Below are 19727 nucleotides of genomic sequence, written 5' to 3' on the forward strand. Positions count from 1 at the left end.
AAGTGCCTTGAAAGAAAAAAGGTGAAAGGAGAATGTTGAAGAAGGGGCTTTAAGCTGGTGTGAAGGGGTCAGGGAATGCTTGAGGGAGGCCTACGAGATGGGAGGGGGGTGGCGAGCCTTGCAGTTAGAAGGGGCTTAGCAGTTTTCAAGAACACAGGGAAGGCAGGTGTGGCCCAAGCATTGGTCTCCAGGATATGTCACCTCCTGAGATGACTCCCGGAAGTTAGTTATTCACTGGTAGAGTGTAGTACTTCCTCTTTGTTTATACAATTTTTTTTTAATTAGGGATTTGTCTTAACATAGAATCCCATAACTTGTTAAATAGTTCTATGTTCACTTTACTCATGTTCCTTGAGATTTTATAAAACGTATTTTAAATACCGAAAAGTCTTGATTATAGCCTTTCAGTCATTGCTGAGAACTCTTATTTTTCAGAGGGGAGGGTATAACTTGGTGGTAGAGTACCTGCTTAGCATGGATGTGATCCTGCATTCAATCCCCAGTACCTCTGTTGAAAAATAAATAAACCTAATTACCCACCTTATTTTTCTAATTTATACTGTATTTCATTCTAAAGTGATATATTTCCATAGAAAACAAATAAACAAACAAAATTTCTTTATCCCTGTCACTACAAAATGTAAGTACTATAAACATTTTGTCTTTATTATGTTAATCATATTTTAAGTCAAGTTTTTATTGAGATAATTGTAGATTCATGTGCAGTTGTAAGAAATAATACAGAGCACTCCCTTGTACCCCTTGCCCAGTTTCCTCCACCATAACATTATGCAAAACTCTAGTACAATAAATATCATAACCAGGATATTGACACTGATGCAGTTTGTCCATCTTTAGATTTCCTCGGTTTTACTTGTGGTCATTTGTGTGTGCATTGTTTTCCGTAGATTCTTGTATTAGTAATGCTATTTTTGATGTAATTTAATTCTATTTTTTTTTCCTTTTCTGCCCTCAAAAAGCACCCCCTCACCTGTCATATATCCCTCTCGTGGCCCTGTGTGTTTTCCCTAAACTTGTTTTAAAAAGCAGCTACCTGTAAGAGAAATAAATAGATTGAGAACAGCACGGTCAGTCTCATTGTACTTTATCAGCTTACTGATTGTTTATAGACAGTTTAGCCAGCTTATAGTTTCTGGACTGGCTGCTGAAAGATACTCTGGGTGGTTTCTAACCATTTAGTGCCATTCAAAATGGACCGAAGTATCAGCAGTGTCTGAAAAAGGTCTGGCAGTGATGTAAATGTCAAGTTGCCTATAATTTAAGCAGAACAGAGTAAGTAGAAGAATAAACATACAGGGAAAGTATAGGTAACAAAGGAGGCTTTGAGATCTTTGCTCTTATTTCTTGAGTGGATATTCTTCTCAAGGGGTAACAGATGGTCTTGACTATCTACTGACTCCCCCTCAGTGGGACAAATAACCAAAAAGATATTCATTATTTGGTTCGTGCATGTTTGGTCAGTTGATTTTCAGTGGTCATAACAATCTTCATGTGTGGTATTGTTTTCAGTGGAAATTGAAAAAAATTGAAGAAATTCAGTGGTTTTGAGTTTTCTCAGTGGAAATATATTATTTTTATAATCAGAAAATACCCCCAGTTTTCAACTTTAGAGTAAACAGGAGAGAAACAATAAACATATGAAAAGTAAAAGGGAAACTGTTTTAAAGTAACTGAGCTCAGAAAGCATGAGTAGAGGAAGAGAGAAGCCAGGATGATTGATGTTGGCCATCAAGTTTCACGGGGTAGCTAAAAGCACATCGACCAGACAGTCAGCTTGAAAAAATTTAAAAGCAGGAGGTAACTGCCAAGGGACTCTGTCCAAGCAAATGGAAAGGACTCGAGAAGGGAAACTAGTTAGGCATGATTGTCAGGTTAGAGTTTGGGTAATGAAAGAAGGGTGCTCTTTCTGTCCAGAATAGGATCTCTCAGAGGAGGTTAGGTGCTCATTAGGAAAAATAGCTATTGAGTTCTGCCTGGCCTTATTCAGCTACTCTTAATTAAAATTTAATAACATAAGAATAGATGGAACTACTTAAACAAGAGAACCTGTTTGTCAAACCTAACTGTTAAAATCCTGAAGTTATTTTTAACTTAATCTAGCTTTTATTGAACATTGTTTTGGACATTCTAGATAAAGTAATAAGATAAGAAAATCAAATTATTGCTCAACAGTTGGGAGAGACATTTATTCTGTTTGCCAATGTGATTCATACACCTAGAAAATCCAGTTTAAAAAAGCTACATGAGTAAGCAAAAGTAGGTTAGATGGCTGGATAGAAAGATTATATATAGAATAATCTGTATAGTGTGAGCCTATCTGTGTAAAAACAAGTAGCAAGAATTTGTTATTTATGTTTGCATGTGCTTAGAGTAAAGTTTGGAAGAGTAGATGCTACTAGACTGTTAACATTGGTCAAGTTTTTTCGTTGTATCTTTGTATTGTATACACTGCACATGTTTTTATATTTTTTGAGGAGGAATTTTATAAATGATTAGGTCTTTCAGTATTTAAGAATGTTTGTAGTTTCTAATGATTCCTTCTATACTCGTATCTTTTTTATATACCTTTATAGTGCTTTCAGTGCCCTCATAGGTAATCAGCTGTTCTCCTTCCCTCCTTTCTCCCCCGGGATCTGATTTGAAGTATCCTCAGATGATATTTGAGGAGTCTCCCTTGGTATCCACAGAGCTGATCAGCAAGATTATTCTCCTTTTCAATAACTCTGTCCTGCCTCCCACACTCCCTTTGGTAGTTGTTCTCTCCTCTGTATGGTACATTGTCTCCCTTACAGCAGTCTTTTCTCCTTAGACCCGCTAGTAAATATGAATGCTCACTATCAGTTCTTCACTAAACCTCTAGTCATTTTGGTTGCCTGACACTCATTCTCTATTAGATTCCTCAGGAATGGCTTACAGAAACAGTATTCCATAAATTAACAATGCATGTTCATAGCATTTTGTCTGTAGCCTTTATATTTGGAGGCCATTTTCTCTCCATATAAAAATCTTTGGATCACATTTTATTTCCTTAAGAAATTAAAATATGTTATTCCATTGACTTCTGATATAAAGCGTTATAAAGCATTGCTGTGGATGTTTGGCGGTCCAATTTTTCACCCTTAAAAGTGGCTTGGTCTTTTCCCTAGATTCCCAAAGGATTTTTTTAACCCTTTGTTTCAAAAATAATCATTTATTAAACCACATCTTGGTGTTAGCCATTTTGGGTCATTGTTCCCCCAAATCAATGTGTTCTTTCAATATACAGTTTCAAACCTTTTCTTTTTTTTAATTTCAGCAGAGTTTAAATTCGAATTTTCAGTAGTTCTTTTCTTACATTGCTTTGATTTCCTTGTCAGAGACTTAGCCTGTTGTGTGTATGTTTGATCTTCTTTGGCTATCATCTGTTTCTTTTACTTCCTCTCAAAAAGTTTTAAATCTTTCTAAATTTACTTAAAAGTAAATGAAAATTATATTAAATAAAATTTAAATCTAATTTGAAACCTGCAGAACAATTATAATAGTACAAGGAACCAATTTCTATTTGGTTATTTCACCTTGAATTTTTTAGAAACTCCTTATTCTGTATCTTTTAAGGCATTAAATGGATTTATTTGTGCTCTCTTTTTTTTTGTTTAATTGAAGTTTAGTTGATTCACAATGATGTGTCAGTTTCTGGTGTACAGCATAGTGATTCAGTTTTACATATATTATTTTTCATATTCTTTTTCATTATAGGCTACTACAAGATATTGAATATAGTTCCCGTGCTGTACAGTATAAATTTACTATTTATCTATTTTATTATAGTAGTTAGTATCTGTAAATCTTGAAGTCCTAATTTACCCCTTCCCATCCCCTTTCCCCCGATAACCAAAAGTTTGTTTTCTATGTCTGGAGTCTGTTTCTGTTTTTTGAATAAGTTCATTTGTCTTTTTTTTAGATTCCATATATAAGTGATATCATATGATATTTGTCTTTCTCTGTCTAACTGACTTCACTTAGTATGATCATCCCTAGGTCCATCCATGTCACTGCAAGTGACATGATTTCTTTATTTTTTTGGCTGATGTTTGTTTGCTTTCTTGTTCCTCCTTGTTTTGTCTTCATTTCTGAAAAAAAAAAAATATATATATATATATTTAATTCTTTCCTGATTTCTTTCACTTCTCTTTTCAAATCATCCTTTTTTTCCAGTTAACTTGTTTCTTGAGTTCTCATTCTTATTTGTTGTCCTTCTATAGCTTCTACAATTTTCTTAATTTCTTTTAGCTTGTTAGATTAGTTTCCCCCTTGTGGCTGTCTTTCTAGCTTCCGTTTATTTTCTGTAGAAATATTGTTTGTCCCTTATTCTCTTTCATAAATTAAAGCTGTGTGGGACTCAACTCTTCTTGTCTACTGATCGTTTTTAAGAAAACGTTTCCTGTAGGTTTAGGAAGGAAGGGGTGGGTCAGATACTCTAGGTCAGGTCTCTCAGGCTCCCTCTTCAGTTGACTTTGTGAAGTGATTTTAAAAACCGCCTTGTGCTTTCTAAGATCTGCTTCCCCTACTCTCATCTTACAGCTGTTACCTCAACCTTCTCTTTCTTTTGCCCCTTTTGTCTGTATCTTGCTCAGTTTGTTCTACTCCTGGAAGCTTCTCCTCCGTGCAGGCTTTGTCTGAGAAGAGCATTTCGTTGTTTACTTTTGAGGGTCTGCAGGGCCTGGGCTGCCCAGCACCTGAGGAGGGCGACCTGGCACTGCCTGCGAGCCGGAGTCTGCAGAACCTGCTGCAGCTTGGCTGCTCACACGGATTGGTCTGTCACACTTCCAGGCAGACCTGATGGTGACTTGGGGTTTCCTGATCTCAGCCATCAGGATTTGAGTCTCCTTCCTCACACAAAAGTGCTGGTACCACATGGATCTTAATAACTGTCTTGGCCCCGACTTACTTGTATTTTCAGTCATAAAGGTGCTTTATCCCTGATCTTGTTTTAGTTGTTGTCTGTGTTGGTTTTGCTGTCCTGTTGCTCTGTTTATTTTTATGGAGGGTTTGGGGAGAGTGAAAAATGGTGCTGCTGCTGCCCCCTCCCAGAATCACAAAGCCAGAGTAATCTCTCAAAAGCATATATCCAATTATATCATTCTCCCTACTTTAAAAAAATTGAGTTTTAAGACTCCTTAATGAAAACTTTCAAACATACAGAAATAGATTAGCATAATGAATCCCTGTATATGTCACTCAGTTTTGATAATTATAAACTCATGGCTCATCTTCTTTCATTGCCACTCACTACCCATTAGCCCCTCCTAGCTCTGATTTATTTTGAAGTAAATCTAAGCATCATAACAGATATTTTTTAAAAAAATCCAACATTCAGGGATCAGAGGAACCAGAGCCACATCTACTTTGGGCCTGCAGAGGAAGGTGAAATGTCAGGGAAAACTGATGATGCAACCCCAGCCCTGGGCTGAAGTACCGCCTGCCTGGAAGTGCCTTCCGAGGGTGGCCTCTAGGGAGCTAATCAGCGTGGCGAGCCCTGCCAGGCACAAGGAGCTAGTAAGACAGCACTTGCCATTCCTGCCTGACTCTTGCCGCAGCGGTGGGGGCCCCAGTCGGCCTTGATTTGGGAGTGCTTCGTGCTGCATGGACTCCCTCCTCAGGTTGGCTTCAGGGCTCCGTGTCAAAGCCTTCTTAATGTTCTAGCCATCAACCTGCTCCTCCCCCTGTTTGTAGAGACGATGTAGGGAGCCTTGATTTCATTTCAGATGGAATGTGGCCTTCTGCAGGAGTGTATCACATCAGAAAACCATGCTGCCTGCAGGAGAGGTAGAGCGGAAGAGGCACATCCTTCCAAGAAATGTTTCTCACACCCAGCCGTTCCCTGGGTGTCGTAGCAGGAAATTACTCATTACTGGAAAATCACCCTTGAGCTTTGTGTTGAGGAGGTCAGAGAGAGAGCAGAGTTCCCAAAGTTAGTTGGGTCACTGGTGCTTTCTTCTTGCATACATTATTTTGTTTTTCACTGCCATCCTCATGCTATCTCTGTTTTCTTAATTCCAAATTCATATTTCTCACCTTGGTTCTTTCTGACCTGCTTAGCCCACTTATTCAGTAAAAATCCTTATTGAGGGCCCTCTGTCTGCAGGAATCATGCTCTGCTGATGAACAGGCTAGACCTGGAGTCTCTGCTCCTTTGAGCCAGGGAGGCTCATACAGCAGTCTCTCTTGGAAAGCCTCTCCAGGCATATTGAGCGGAGGCAAGTTTCGGAAGTTGTACATGTGCCCCGTGCACCCCAAGGTGTCTGCGCACGCAGACCTGGGTCATGGGCCACTATAGTTGGGTGTAGGCCCACTCCCTCCTCTCTGACCTGTGGTGTGATGGCAGGGACTTGGAGAGTGACACAGGTAGCAGGCTTCTGGGGATGCTCCAGTTGAGAATGGCCATCCTTTGTCCACTCCAGCCTTCATTGCTAAGGTTTCCTTTCAAGCAACAATGCCAGGACAGACTAGGCCAAACAGCTTGGACATAGCTGTATGATTGATTTTCTGCCATGAATGCCAATCAAAGCCTGCAAGGCGAGGCAGCAGGTCAGCAGTGCTAGGAAGATCTCTCTTTCCTCTGCTCCAGATATGGCCACTCTTCAGTTACTCCTGAATTTACTGTTCTCATTTTTATTAGCTCATCTTGATGCCTTTCCCTTCTTCCTGTAGAATAGATTTTCCCTCTGAGCAGTACTTTCTACTCAGCATTTGTGGCCACTGGTGGTCTTCCCCTGCTGAGTGAGAGCTCATTGAGGACAGGGACCATGATGTAACTACCTGCCCCATCAACACTTGGCACAACATGAAATGCAAGGACAAAAATTGGCTGCAAGTACAACGATATATTGTGGTCTTGATTCTGAAGGTGATCTGCAAAACTTGACTTTGGCATCATTATGTAAGAGTTTGCTATAAAAAATATACTTAGTGGTAAAACCAATTACCTTTAAGAGAATTTTTACAATTGTGGCTTTTTAACTGTCCTGTTCTCTAATGAACACATCTCATTGAAATTTTACACTGTTTGCTCTGAATAATCTTAATAAAGATTGCTTTTCAGCACAGTAGGAAAACATTCTAGTGGTGAGTTTTTTTGAGTTTGTGCATTGCTGTTACAGGAAAATGTCACTAGGTTTAACTTTATTTAAAACTGATTTTTGCAAAATGTTTGATTTATTGGAACCTAGGGACTTATTTTCCTGATAACTCAACTTAGGTGTCGTCATTTTGTGAGCCTTGGGAAGAGGAGTGTCTAGCTATTATAATATCATTAAAGGATGTTACTCTACAGTAGCTTCAGTTATTTATGTGATAATGGTGACCCCAGGTCTGTATCTAGCAATATGTCTATAGATTTTGGTTCCTATATAGTTTTTTAGTTGCAGCATTGAGATATTGAGCAGATCCTCTTGAGGAAGGATTTGGCATCCGTCAGCCTTCAAAAGCTTCTAAAAATTGATCATATGTTATTAGCAAAGTTTTACTGCCTCCTTCCACTGTAAAGAAAATGTATTTTTTATGTATCCAGTTCTAAGAAGACAGATGACCAAAAGATATGCAGCTGTTGCCCAAAGCTTATGACTGAAGAGGAGGAAGGGATAGAGCCCTTGTAAACAGTTTCATCTCCCTAAATATGTTAAGAGGGTGGGAAGAGGGACTAATTTAATTTGTTGAGATACAGCTATTCTCGGCTGGATATTATTTGAAGTAGTTACTCTGAAAGTTGCTTTTTAATTAAATATACTTAATAAAGTAAAATTTGCTTTGACTGAAGATATAAAGTCAGAAGTCAGGAGTCTGACATGGAGAACTATGCTTTTTTAAAAATGAGCTGCTTATGAACATGGTGAACAGAAACATTTAATGTTTTTAATTTTTTCTTGTATTTCACTACTAGTTTATACGCATAGTAATACATACCAGATAAATATGGGGGAAATTTTTGTGCCAGAAACTTCCTGGCCACTCTTTCCTTACAGAAGGACAGAGTAACTGTATTCATTTTAACTACAAAAACACTATTGTGGGTTTTTAAAATTCCCTATATTTTAATCTCCTGTGTTTCCCTTGATCTTTAATTTGCTAAACACTTGCAAAGGATGAATCTACCCTGCATTCATCTTCATTGTAATGGTTCATCTTTCTCTGAAAAACAGTGAGTTGTTCATTCTGAAATCTGAATTATCAGATGCAGCTGCATTTAGTTACTACTTGAATTTAGAGAGAGGGAGGAGGAGCTCTCTGTAATATACAATTTAAGCTACTGTAACATACAAAGATTAGCATAGTGGAACTGTTAAGCTGACTGAACCAGAAGGAACATCTGTTCCTAGCATAATTTGAGATTTAAAGGCAGTATAACGGGCATAGTTGAAAATTGTAGGAGGAAAATAAACTTCAGATGGATTAAGATTAATTTTTTTTCTGAAGTGTTTTCACCATACTGAGGAAGAAGCCTTTCTACCGTTAGAAGCAGTAAAGGAAATTGCAGAGGAAAAAGTCAATAGATTTGAATACTTAAAATTCTAAAACTATTTTTAAACTTTTTCTACAGTGCATATGCTGTATAGAAAAAAATTGGGGGAACAATAGGAAATAAAAATCACTCACAAAATACTGCCAAGTAGCAGCTCTGTTTCTGTATGGACAGTTTTATGATCATCCTCCCATACTTAAAATTTTTGGGTATAGGGGAAGTTAAATATACAAATAAATAAATTGGAAAAGTGATTTCCAAAGAATTGATGGCTTTGAAATATGAAAATAGCTTACAGCTTAGAAGAGTAAGAAAAACATTAATATTTCCCAAGACTAATGGGCAAAGGACAGAGACAAATCACTCTGTGCATCATCCAGCAGATGTTGAATGCCTGCTAGTCACATTAAAGCAGTGCTTACCATGCACAAAACAGCTGTTAGAAGGGTCAGACATGTCATCTTGTGTCTGCATGTTTTATTCCAACATTTTGGGGCATAATCTAGATGTAAATGAAATGTATGGAAAGCATTTTTTTTCTTTAGTGGAACTTTCAAAACTAATGTAGGAGAGTATATTTATGGATTTGAGATGGGCAACTGTTTTTTAAACAAGATACCCCTCAGAACTATAAAGGGACAGATGGATAAATTGAACTCTGTTGGCATTAAGAACATCCGTTCATCAAAAGACACCATTAACTTTGGGTTGTTTACAGAGTGGCCCCCAAATCCTCCCACCCTTGCCTACATGCCCTTCTGTGACTCTCATTGGAGAATCACTTGGCAATTCGTGCTTGGCCACGTGAGTTGCTTTGGCCAATAGTGACAGTAGTAGAGGCCTAAAAAAAACGGGATACCTCATTTGACTACATTTTGCTGTGTGCCCCCCCCAACAAATTAAAGGTTTTTGGCAACGCTGCATTAAGCAAGTCTGTCGGCACCATTTTTCCAACATTTGCTCACTTTGTGTCAGTATGTCACATATTGGTAATTCTTGGAATATTTCAAACTTCTTCATTATTATTATATTTATTGTAGTGATCTGTAATCAGTAATCTTTGTTACTATTGCAAAAAGATTACAACTCACTGAAGGCTTAGGTGATGGTTAGCATTTTTTAGCAATAAAGTATTTTTTAATTAAGGTATGTACAATTGTTCTTTTCAGACATAATGCTATTGCACACTAAATAGACTATAGTATAGTGTAAACGTAACTTTTATACGCACTGGGAAACCAGAAATTCGTGTGACTCACTTTATTGCGATATTTGCTCTGTTGTGGTCTGGAACTGAACCCACAGTATCTCTATACTTGCACATTGGGCCTTGCCCTCCCTTGCTGCTTTTGAAAATTCTGCAGTCGCTACAGTGTGAACAAGCCCAGGCTGTCCCAGGTGAATGACATGTGGCCTGATTCCTGCCATTACCCTTGTCAACGTGAATCCAAGATCAGGTTTGTGAGGGAGACCATTGGGCCACCGGTGATCGCAAATGCACATGGCGAGCCCAGCCAGCAGCACGTGGAACAGAGATAAGCCATCCCAGCCAAGCCCAGCTCAAGTGGCCAACCTGTAGAATCATGAGCAAGTAAGTGGTTTTGTCAGCCCTGTGTTTTGGCATGGTTAGACACACAGCAAAAGCCAGCTGATACAGAGAAAGATATTTGCAGTGTGTATGAGCACCAGAAAACTAGTGCCCAGAATACATAAAGAACACCACATGAGTATCATTAAGAAAAACACAGCAACCTAATAGAAAAAAGTAGACAAAGAGTACATATGCTGTCATTGCAGCTATATGACATTTCTGGAAAAAGCAAAACTATGGAAACAGTGACAGGATCAGTGGTTGCCAGGGGTGTGGGGGGAGAGAGGGAAGGATGACTAGGTAGAGCACAGGGGGATTTTAGGCCAGTGCAAATACTGTGTTTAATACTGTAGTGGAGGATGCATGTCATTATACATTTGTCAAAACCCACAGAACATACAAAACAAAGAGTGAACCTTCCTCCGAAACACAAGGGCTCCTGTGGCTTGTAGCAGTAGTGCTTGCTCTAATGTTGCCACTTTTCCAGATGTCTTATAAGCAGGTGTGACATGTGCCACCAGTTAACGATTTTTCAGTGCTGATGTTATGAATAAGTTATTTTTAAAAAATAGAGTGGTTGTACAGTCATTCCCATATGTTACTTTCACTTGCTGCATTCAGATATGTTTTCTTAAGTAGGAATTTCAAGTAACCCTGAGTATTGCATGACTTCTTAGTGGAGAAAACAGAAAGCCACAGGCTATGGGCTCACATGGGTTTTTATCTCTTGTAACCTCGTGATGAGACTAACATATCTTGGCATGGTAAATAGTAAGCATTTACTAAACTGATGATTTTAGTTTTTGTTAATGATTGCTCTCTTACCAAACTGGCCCAAAGAGAGTTTTCTCCTGAAGCCCTAAAGTTTTTAAGACCTTGGCTGTTTGTTCAGCAACATCTTAAATTAGCTTTATATCAGTAGAGTTGCGTCTCACTCATGGATCCGGGTCTAAAAAAAGTTGAGAAATCTGTGAATAGACCAGGTTATCCTTAATTTACGCATAATGTATGGTTTTATGCGTACAGCCTGGCACCATTGTTCTTAGGCATATTTCAATGCTAGAACCCTTAATTTAATCCACAAGAGGAAGCAGAAGGAAATGCAGGTGCAGACAGAAGTTGGGGCTTCTGAACCACTCATTCTGCCTTTCCGAGAATTATCAGATCGTTGAGGGCAGAGAGGGGGTGTAGGTAGAGTGTCCATTTGCTCAGGGATTTAATCTTTTTGTTTACTGTTAATCTTCTGTAAGATTGATAAATGGTCATGAGTTTGTTTGTATGAGTTAACATGCAGCAAGCAATACCTGGCTCAGAACCTAGCATCTATTTATCTGTCTGTCTTCCCCACTGGAACACAAGGTCCGCAATGCAGGATTTTGCCTCTTGTTCATTTCCATATCCTTAGTGCCTGCCACATAGTCAGTGCTTAGTAAATATTTGGGTGAACTGAAGGGACTCAAACATTGAATCTAAACCTTGCTCCTTTAATCCCCATACACAGAGTTCTTTGGAAAGCCAGGCGGAAGAGTTTGGTCACACGCTTCCTCTTTTCCCCAGATTGTCATCTTATTTTTGTGGCATCACTGAAGAATCTCACTTCGTAATGCTTTTGGGCAATGGTCATGTCTTCCTTTGTCATCCCTAATCGCCCAAATGGTGTGTAGAAAAGTACATTTACATCTAGACAGTGTGTAGAAACTCATTTGGTTGGAAACAATAATGCAAAAGCAAATTTTCCTTGATTATATTAACAAATTGTTATACTGTTCTTGGAATATTAAAGAAATTCTTCACCAAAGTTACTTTCGTTTTGACATTCTGTTTTCCTCCCATTCACACTTCCAAATTATGCATAGTCTCATCAGTTTCTCAAGTACGGTTCTCAGTTTTTTCAGAGTAGGAATATCTTGTGGGTTCCTGAGGACCCTCCCTGTGACTGCGGAGCTTGGGGAAATTAGCCATGAAGGGAGGAGGCTGATGGTTGGCAGCCTGGTTCCCCGTAAAGGAAGGTATAAACCTTCCACTTTCAGATGTCTACCAACTGCTTGTGTCCTTAGTCACTGTACCACTGTCCTCGGCACAGTGCCAGAACCCCAGGGCCTGAGCACTTCATCTGTCCTTGTGGAAAGCAGAAGGTAAACAGAACAGAAGTGAAAGTGGATTCAGTTTTTTAGACTGTTCTCTTACAGGAATGGTTTTGCGGTTCTCAGCACTTAAAAAAACACTGGTTCCAATATGTTTCATTGACATCAATTACTGTAAGTCTGATTCATTTTCTGCTTATTGATTTCTGCCCAAGGTGAAATTCATGACATTTAACAGAAAACATAAGTGATTAAAAGAGAAAACACAATACTTTAAGGATTGTAAAAGTAAGGTTTAAAGTCAGTTGCTTTAGCACTTGAAAACGCAGTTTTTGTATTTCTTTGTTAACCGTTCAGCTGTCTAACTGTTGTTGTTAAAAATAAGTAAATGACAATGTTAAAGTTCTGTCAAGCTTCCAAAAAGATTACAGTTTACTTTGAAGAGTCTTTATCCCTAATATTCCGCAACTTTGTACCCTAACCCCAATGTGTCTGGGTACTTACTTTCTTCTTCAGGGGTGTGCTGGGGGGGCCTCTGCATCCTGTGTCTCCTGTTAGTCCATGCTGCAGCCCTCTGAACTAGCTTCCAATTTACTCGTCCTTTGTGTTCACTGTAGCATTTACTCTCGTCTGTTAAGTGTTATTGTTGTTGTTTTAAATACCAGTGATTATCAATTTCATTTCCAAGATTTCTCATTTGTTCTTTCCCATCTACTAATTCTGGCCTCATTCCTCCCTGTTTTTATCTATAACATCTTTTTTATACATGATTCCTTTATTTACTCCTGATCTCAAATATATTTATCTTTAAAGTACTTGACAGGCTAACCCTACATTTTATGTGGAATAGCTTTACATCTCTAGTTGACGTGTTGGATGCTTTTTCAGAACTAGTCACCTTCTGGTTTTTGGTACGGGGCTTGCAGATCATTTTGAGTCGGAGGCCTGTTTTCATTTGTTCTCATTCTGTTTTTGAGCCTCGCTGTACTTTGTACTTTTCTCTATGTGTAATTGACCATCACTTTGTGTTCAGAGCAGAGGGTGTACATCAGAGAGCGAAATTGGTCCCACTGTCTCTACCAGATGTTCCCCTGGCCGACTTCATGAAGGGCACCCCACACTTCCCATTCCTGCCCTCATCCTCTCATTTGTGGGGAATTTGTAAAGCAATGTGATTATGCTTTTTTCCATGTCCTTTTCCAAATGTGCATAATTGTTCTGTTAGTGGTTTTTAACTCCATTATCTTTTAACCTCACCCCCGACCAGTGTACAAGATGACCCAACACTTCCTCAGGCTCTGGCACAGATAATTATTGTGCATCCTGCTGCCTTTTAAATTCTGACCAGCTTTGTTCCTTCCTCCCTCTTTGCTTTCTCTTTCAGCTATCACATAAGATTCTTAGGTCCTTGGTTCACTGTTCAGCATCTTTTTCTATTCAGTACATAATCATTTTAAATTTTAAACCAAACAAGCTTGGTATTGGTTAGCTAAATTTTAAGCCTTACCTTTATTGTCTAGGCAGTGTGGTTTGTCTTAAAACTTAACAGTACTGAGTATATGACTTATGGCATATTGTTTATATAAATGGATAAATATAATAAAAGTATATATATCCCTAAGGTTTTTGTAGTAAAGTATATTAACTTCTGTAGATAAAGAATATAGCATTCTTTCAACTTGAAAGACACTGAACTTCTGACTTTGAGAATTTGTGTATTTCTTGGAGTATACTTTGTTATACAGAAATTTTATGTTCTCATTTATAGTGAGATTTATGATTGAAAAATTGTTCAACACACGTTACTTTGAAGATTCGGTTTGTAAAATTTTAGCCCAGCCACCCCTCCTCTATTTCTGTGTATATCTCTCTATTCAGTGGTGACTATTGCAAGAGTTCCAGGAAATATACATCCTGTATGTTCACTTACTGCATTTTAAATTATTGCCTTTACTGTACCTCTGCATTTCCCTTCAGTGTAGCTCTGTCTATTTCTGAGAGCCAGTAGCTTCCATAAAGTACTAGGTAATGACTGGAACAATCAAATTAGGCAGCTGTTTGTAAATTGGGGAGGCGGAGAGCATAGAAGAGGTTGAAGGTCCTATGGGATCTTGTAGCTGATGGCAGTTCTAGCAAATAGAAGGTACCACTGGAGTTCTTTCTTCCTTCAGACTTTTAAAACAGGTCTCTGTCAGAACCATCTAACAATAACCCTTTTTGCTTTGAATCCATGCTTTAGTAACTATTTTGGTACTGTCTTGTCAGGAGGCTGTATGACCTAGTTGCAAAGCAAAAATAATAATAATAATAGAAATTATTGGAAAGCAGGATTGGATCAGATATTTGCATAAACGTATTCCCGTTTGAAAACATTTCTGTTCCATAAAATGAAGCATATTGGTATAGAGTTAAGGGCTCTTTGAGCTTTGGGGGCCTTTAGAATTATTCCTTAATTCAGTCAGCAGAATTAGGCTGAGGACCTACTCCGGGCCTTGGCCTATGCCCAGAGGAGTGAGAGAGGTGAGAGTGGAGCCCTTCCTCGCAGACTCCCGGCTGTTAACACAATGCTGTCTAGACCACCTCATCATTTGTCCGATAGTTTTAAGAGAAATAATGCATTTTACCGTGGAGCCAATAAGAGACATTCACCCTGTTATGGAACTGAAGAGAAAGGGGTGTTAAAACCAAAATCGTGAAGTTTAACTTAACAAAGTGAAGACTATAAACATGAAAATATTTCTGCAAGGCTAGACTTGCTTTTATGCCTATGTGTTTTCAAAAAGAGGAATCTCAAGTAAGAAAATTATCATCTTTTCATCCAGATTTGACTTTTTCCTTAATTGGATTTGGGAGGTATTTGAATAGTGGATAATGAACTTTCCTGTAAATAGAGAAATTGATTCACTCTGTGCCCTACTTCATTCTGTTCCCTGAGCTCTGTAAGTATATGATGCCTTCGTACTCGCTGGGAGATCATCTGTCATCTTGTTACATGGGTGTGGGAGGATGGGAAATCAAGCACCAGCGTTAGAAATGATTCAGGTGATATGGGTTTCTGCCCTGCTGACTTCCTTGCCTCGTAAGCTTTCCAGTTCAGATGTTTTGTTTAAACTTTACCAAGCATTTGTAGCCCAGCTTTCTAGCCCAGCTAAATCATAATTTTGGAAGAACTTTCTTTCTCTCATGAAAATGATTCATTATAGAGACGATTCATTGGTGCCCAAATGCCTATATAAAATGATACACAGAGTAATTTAAGCCATTAACCTGTAGGCATTGACCATACTTGAGCCTCACCTCGGTAGCACATTATCAGATTTATTCTCTAGGAGAGCATGACTGTTACATCTATTACATATGATGTTTTATTCTATCACATTTCTGAAACCTACACTAAGGATAGGAAGTAGGCTCTTAAAAAGCCAATGAAGAACTGTCTAGGGGAAGGAGGGGGATAGGTTATCTATTTGTTGGTATATTTAATTTCACACCCGTAAAATTTCTCATTTAGTGTGATCCCATCCCTGAAATGCTGAGGTACACTTTGAATGATTCTTGAAATGTTCAGTGGGGTTTTTTTTAATAGGGGATACTTCTGGGAATCTGTTTCATGGAAAGTTTATTATTTCCTTTTTGGCTTGGCTCCTAAATTTACCCAGCGTTCATCTTCTCATCATCAGCTTTAAGGCCTTTATTTTATTTTTTGTATCTGTGTGGAAGTTTACATAATTTGGTGGATTATGTAATCTTTGATCCGAGTAATAAAAAATTTTCTAGGGATAGTTTAGGCCTGTGTGGACGTCTTCCTAAACTTGCTCATTAGCCAGTGATCTGTCTTTTCTACACCTGTTAGAAAGTTAGCACACCTTTGATACAGTTTCAGAATACAGAAGACTTGTTTTGCTATAGTTATATAGCAAATTGTACGACTTTCTTCTAAACCACTATTGGTAGGTATCTTTAATTTTAAAAGTACTTTATCACTCCTTACTTTTAAGACTATAATCCTGACATTTTTAATAAGTGAAATGTAAACATTTGTCTTCAAAGCATGTGTGTATTTCCCATATGCCATTCTAAAGTAGGGAAATGCTTAAACTGGGTATATTTTATTATTTGTAAATTATACCTTTAAGTTGATTGAGAAAAACTAATTGAACTACACACTTTAGATCTGTCTATTTTACTCCATGAGTATACCTTAATTTTAGAATCTTTTTTTAAGAATTGTGTGAATAAATTCTATTTTCCCAGTATTTTTATTAAAATCTCCAGGTTTTGCTGTGTCTCCTTGCCCTCCCCCCCTTACCAAAAAAGTGAAGATTAATAAATCCTTTGGCTGAATAAAATCACTTGTGCAGTGTTGGTATTTTGGTCCTTATTTCTGCAGGATGAGTATTTGTTAGTTCAGTGATTTATCTCTGTCAATTATTTCTTCCATTTTCATCCAGTCACACCAGCTGGATTGATCAGATTGTTTCACCTCACAAGGCAGAATTCGAATTTACTGACAAATGCTTCCAAATATAAGTAGGACAACAAATTTAAAGCCTAGATTTTATTCCTTTAAGTCATTTTTCTGTGCCGTGTAGCTTTTCCCTGAAAGCTTAATCTCATCCATAAATGATGTGATGGGAATGTTCCTGTGGACTAACTTGTTTAATCCCAAATAGGTTTGTAATCCATGATCATGCTTTCAAGTGATTAGCTGGTTTAAGTCAAAAATTCCTCCTTGCCATTTTGTAGTGTTATTAATAAGTAGAGTAGCAGAATGTAGGCATTCTTTTTTTAAAATGTCCAAGTTGAATGTATACATGGTTTAAGAAGTAAATAGTACCGTGATACAGCTTTACAATAAAATCCACCTCCTTGCTGCCCACACCCCAGCCCGTTCCCCAGTCTTCCTCTTCATGGATGACCATTTTCAACTTCTGAAGCTGCTGATTCCAGCTTGTGTTTATTTCCATATTTCTAAGGAAAATGTTTCTCTTTTGATTCATTAATGTAGATCTTTACTAAGGCATAGGATTTCATTTTCTTAAACAGCTATTCCTTCTTTCTCTCCCCTTTGCTTCCCCTCCCCCATTCTCCCAATATGTTACAGTTTTTGGTTAAAACAGTATTCATTGTTCGCATTATTTGCCTGTGTACGTAGTCACATGTAGTGTTGTACCCCACTGTTTCCTTTTTAGTACATTTTCCTTTTGTCAATAATTGCCTTGTGTTTTTCATTTGCAGTTTTCTTTCTACCTGTTGCTAATTCTTCCTAACCTAGTAGCCTCTCAAAACTTCCCACAAAATCAGTCAGTGCTATCCAATGGAAATAGAGTGCAACCCATATATATATTTCTGCTTTTTCTAATAGCTACAGTAAAAAAGGTAAAAGGAAGCAGATGAAATTAATAGTTTAGCTTGTTTAACCCAGTGTGTTCAAAATGTTATTTCAACCAGTAGTCAATATTTCAAATATTTGAGATATTTTATTTTCTTTTTTTAGCACTATGTCATCAAAGTCTGATGAGTATTTTTACTCTTAAATGTATTTTTACGACATCTCTTTTCAAATTGGCCACACCTCAAGTGCTCTCTGTAGCCACACGTGGCTGGTGGCTGCTGTATTGGACAGAGTAGTTTCAGGTGATTCCTGAGCTTCAGCCTTGATCTCGTAGACATTCTCCTCCTCTCGGCTGTTGGCCTGTAGGCTGCCACATACAGCTGCCATCTTGAGACTTCCTTTGCCTTGCTTCTCAGTTGGAGTCCCTGTTTTTCTGGACTTCGGGTGTTCTCCTCACTTCTCTCTAGTGGTTTCATGTGGTCTGTGCAGTGGATGAAGGCATGTTGCTGACAGGTCCATCTCTTGAGTCACTCTGCTCTAATCTGCCTGCTTGCCTCTTTGGGCTGGTGCACAATTGTCATGCTGGGAGCGCCCCCATCACAGATTTTGTGGAAATTTCATGTGCCTTTGCTTGTGTGTTGGATCCTTCCCTGCAACCAGCCGCCAGCCCCGTGTATCTTACATCTTTCTCTTGGTTTATTTCTTCCTTCAGGTGGGAGGCATGCTCCAGTGGATTGCTGAGAGAAGGGAGCAGGGTGGTGAAGTTTTTGAGACATTGCATATGTGGAAGTTTTTCTTGTCCCTTCTTACTTGACAATTATTGGACTGTATATGGAATTCTAGATTGGACATCATTTTTCTTCAGAATTTTGAAGGCATTGCCCCATTGCCATCCAGCTTTTTCAGTTTTTTCTTGCAAAATTTGAAGGCATTCTGATCACCTTATCTTTTCAAAGTGAACTATTTTTTTTCTTCCTGGAAATTTACAGGATATTCTCTTTGTCCGCAGGATTCTGAAATTGCACATCAATGTGTGTCAGTATGGGTCTGGTTTTATCATTATGATGAGTGCTTGGTGTGTCTGGGAGATTTCCTTGAACTATTTTTTAATGTTTTCTTTCCTTGTATTTTGTTTAACTTAATTTTCTATTTTTAAAATTTATTCACTTATTTATTTAGGCTTTATCTTCTGGAAGGATTTCTTCTACCTTTATCTTCTGAATCCTCAGTTAAGCTCTTATCTTTCTGAGTATGTTAAAAATATATATATTATAAGCTTTGTGTCCCTGCAGTTTATTTTCTCCAAGGGGCTTCCCCCCCTCCCGTTTTTTCTTTTAAATCTCTTTTGCATTGGAGGCTTTCTTTCCTCTGACATCTTGTAATCATTAGTCTGTACATGAGGAAGAGGAGGAGCTCACAGGGCAGAAGGCAGGTTCGGAGCAGGGGTAAGGGGCTTGTCAGCACAGATCTGGCTCGGCCCCGGCTCGGCCCCTAGGTAGGGGTGGGCTGTTAGTCACATACCGTTGTGATGGCACATTTTGGTCTTTCCTCTTGTCTGCTCAGATCATCTAGAGAGCACTCTATCCCCTGACTTACATTTTCCAGAAAATAAATCTCCATATTTCTGCAGAGGTGTGAGTCAGTAGTCACCCCGCAACAGGGAAGTGGGCGCTGGGGGAGTGGAGGTGAAGATCCAGTTCCCCTGCAGTAAATCCCACCCCTCCTTCCAAAGAAGCAAACTTCCTGAGCCTTTGAGGGGTTCTGTGGTGGAAATCTGGACGGTTCTCTTCTGCTTTCCCTGCTGCTGGCTATTCATTGAGCTTTCTCAGGCCTGTCAGCTACTAATCGGTGTGATTTCCAGCTTCCAAAGTTGTGTTGCTGTTGTCTGCTCTCCTGTTCTCTTTGTGGGTTTGTCTTTTTTTTGTTGTTGTTGTTGTTTAAAATATACATAGCATAAAATTTACCGTTGTAATCATTTTTAAGTGTACAATTTAGTGCATTAAGTACATTCATATTGTTGTACGAGCTTATCTTTATAATAGTAAAGTACAAACTTAAAGGAAAAGATTTTTTACGTGAGATTACGGTAGAGGTGATTTAGGAGAGAAAAATTAGATGTGTGTGATCAGCCTAGCCGTAGACATAATGGGGTCTTCTGGTACTTGCTCTTTCTGGCAGTTTGGTATAATGGGAATTGTT

The 19727-nt window shown here is 38.4% G+C and overlaps 1 protein-coding gene across 3 annotated transcripts in view; it reads left to right on the plus strand.

Moving 5' to 3' along the window:
• The window catches only part of PTPN1 (protein tyrosine phosphatase non-receptor type 1), a 62765-nt gene that overhangs the window by 21494 nt on the left and 21544 nt on the right, over positions 1 to 19727 (plus strand). The gene's annotated exons all lie outside the window — the stretch shown is intronic.

The sequence above is a fragment of the Vicugna pacos genome, chromosome 19, assembly GCF_048564905.1.
Source record: "Vicugna pacos chromosome 19, VicPac4, whole genome shotgun sequence".
Classification (NCBI taxonomy): Eukaryota; Metazoa; Chordata; class Mammalia; order Artiodactyla; family Camelidae; genus Vicugna; species Vicugna pacos.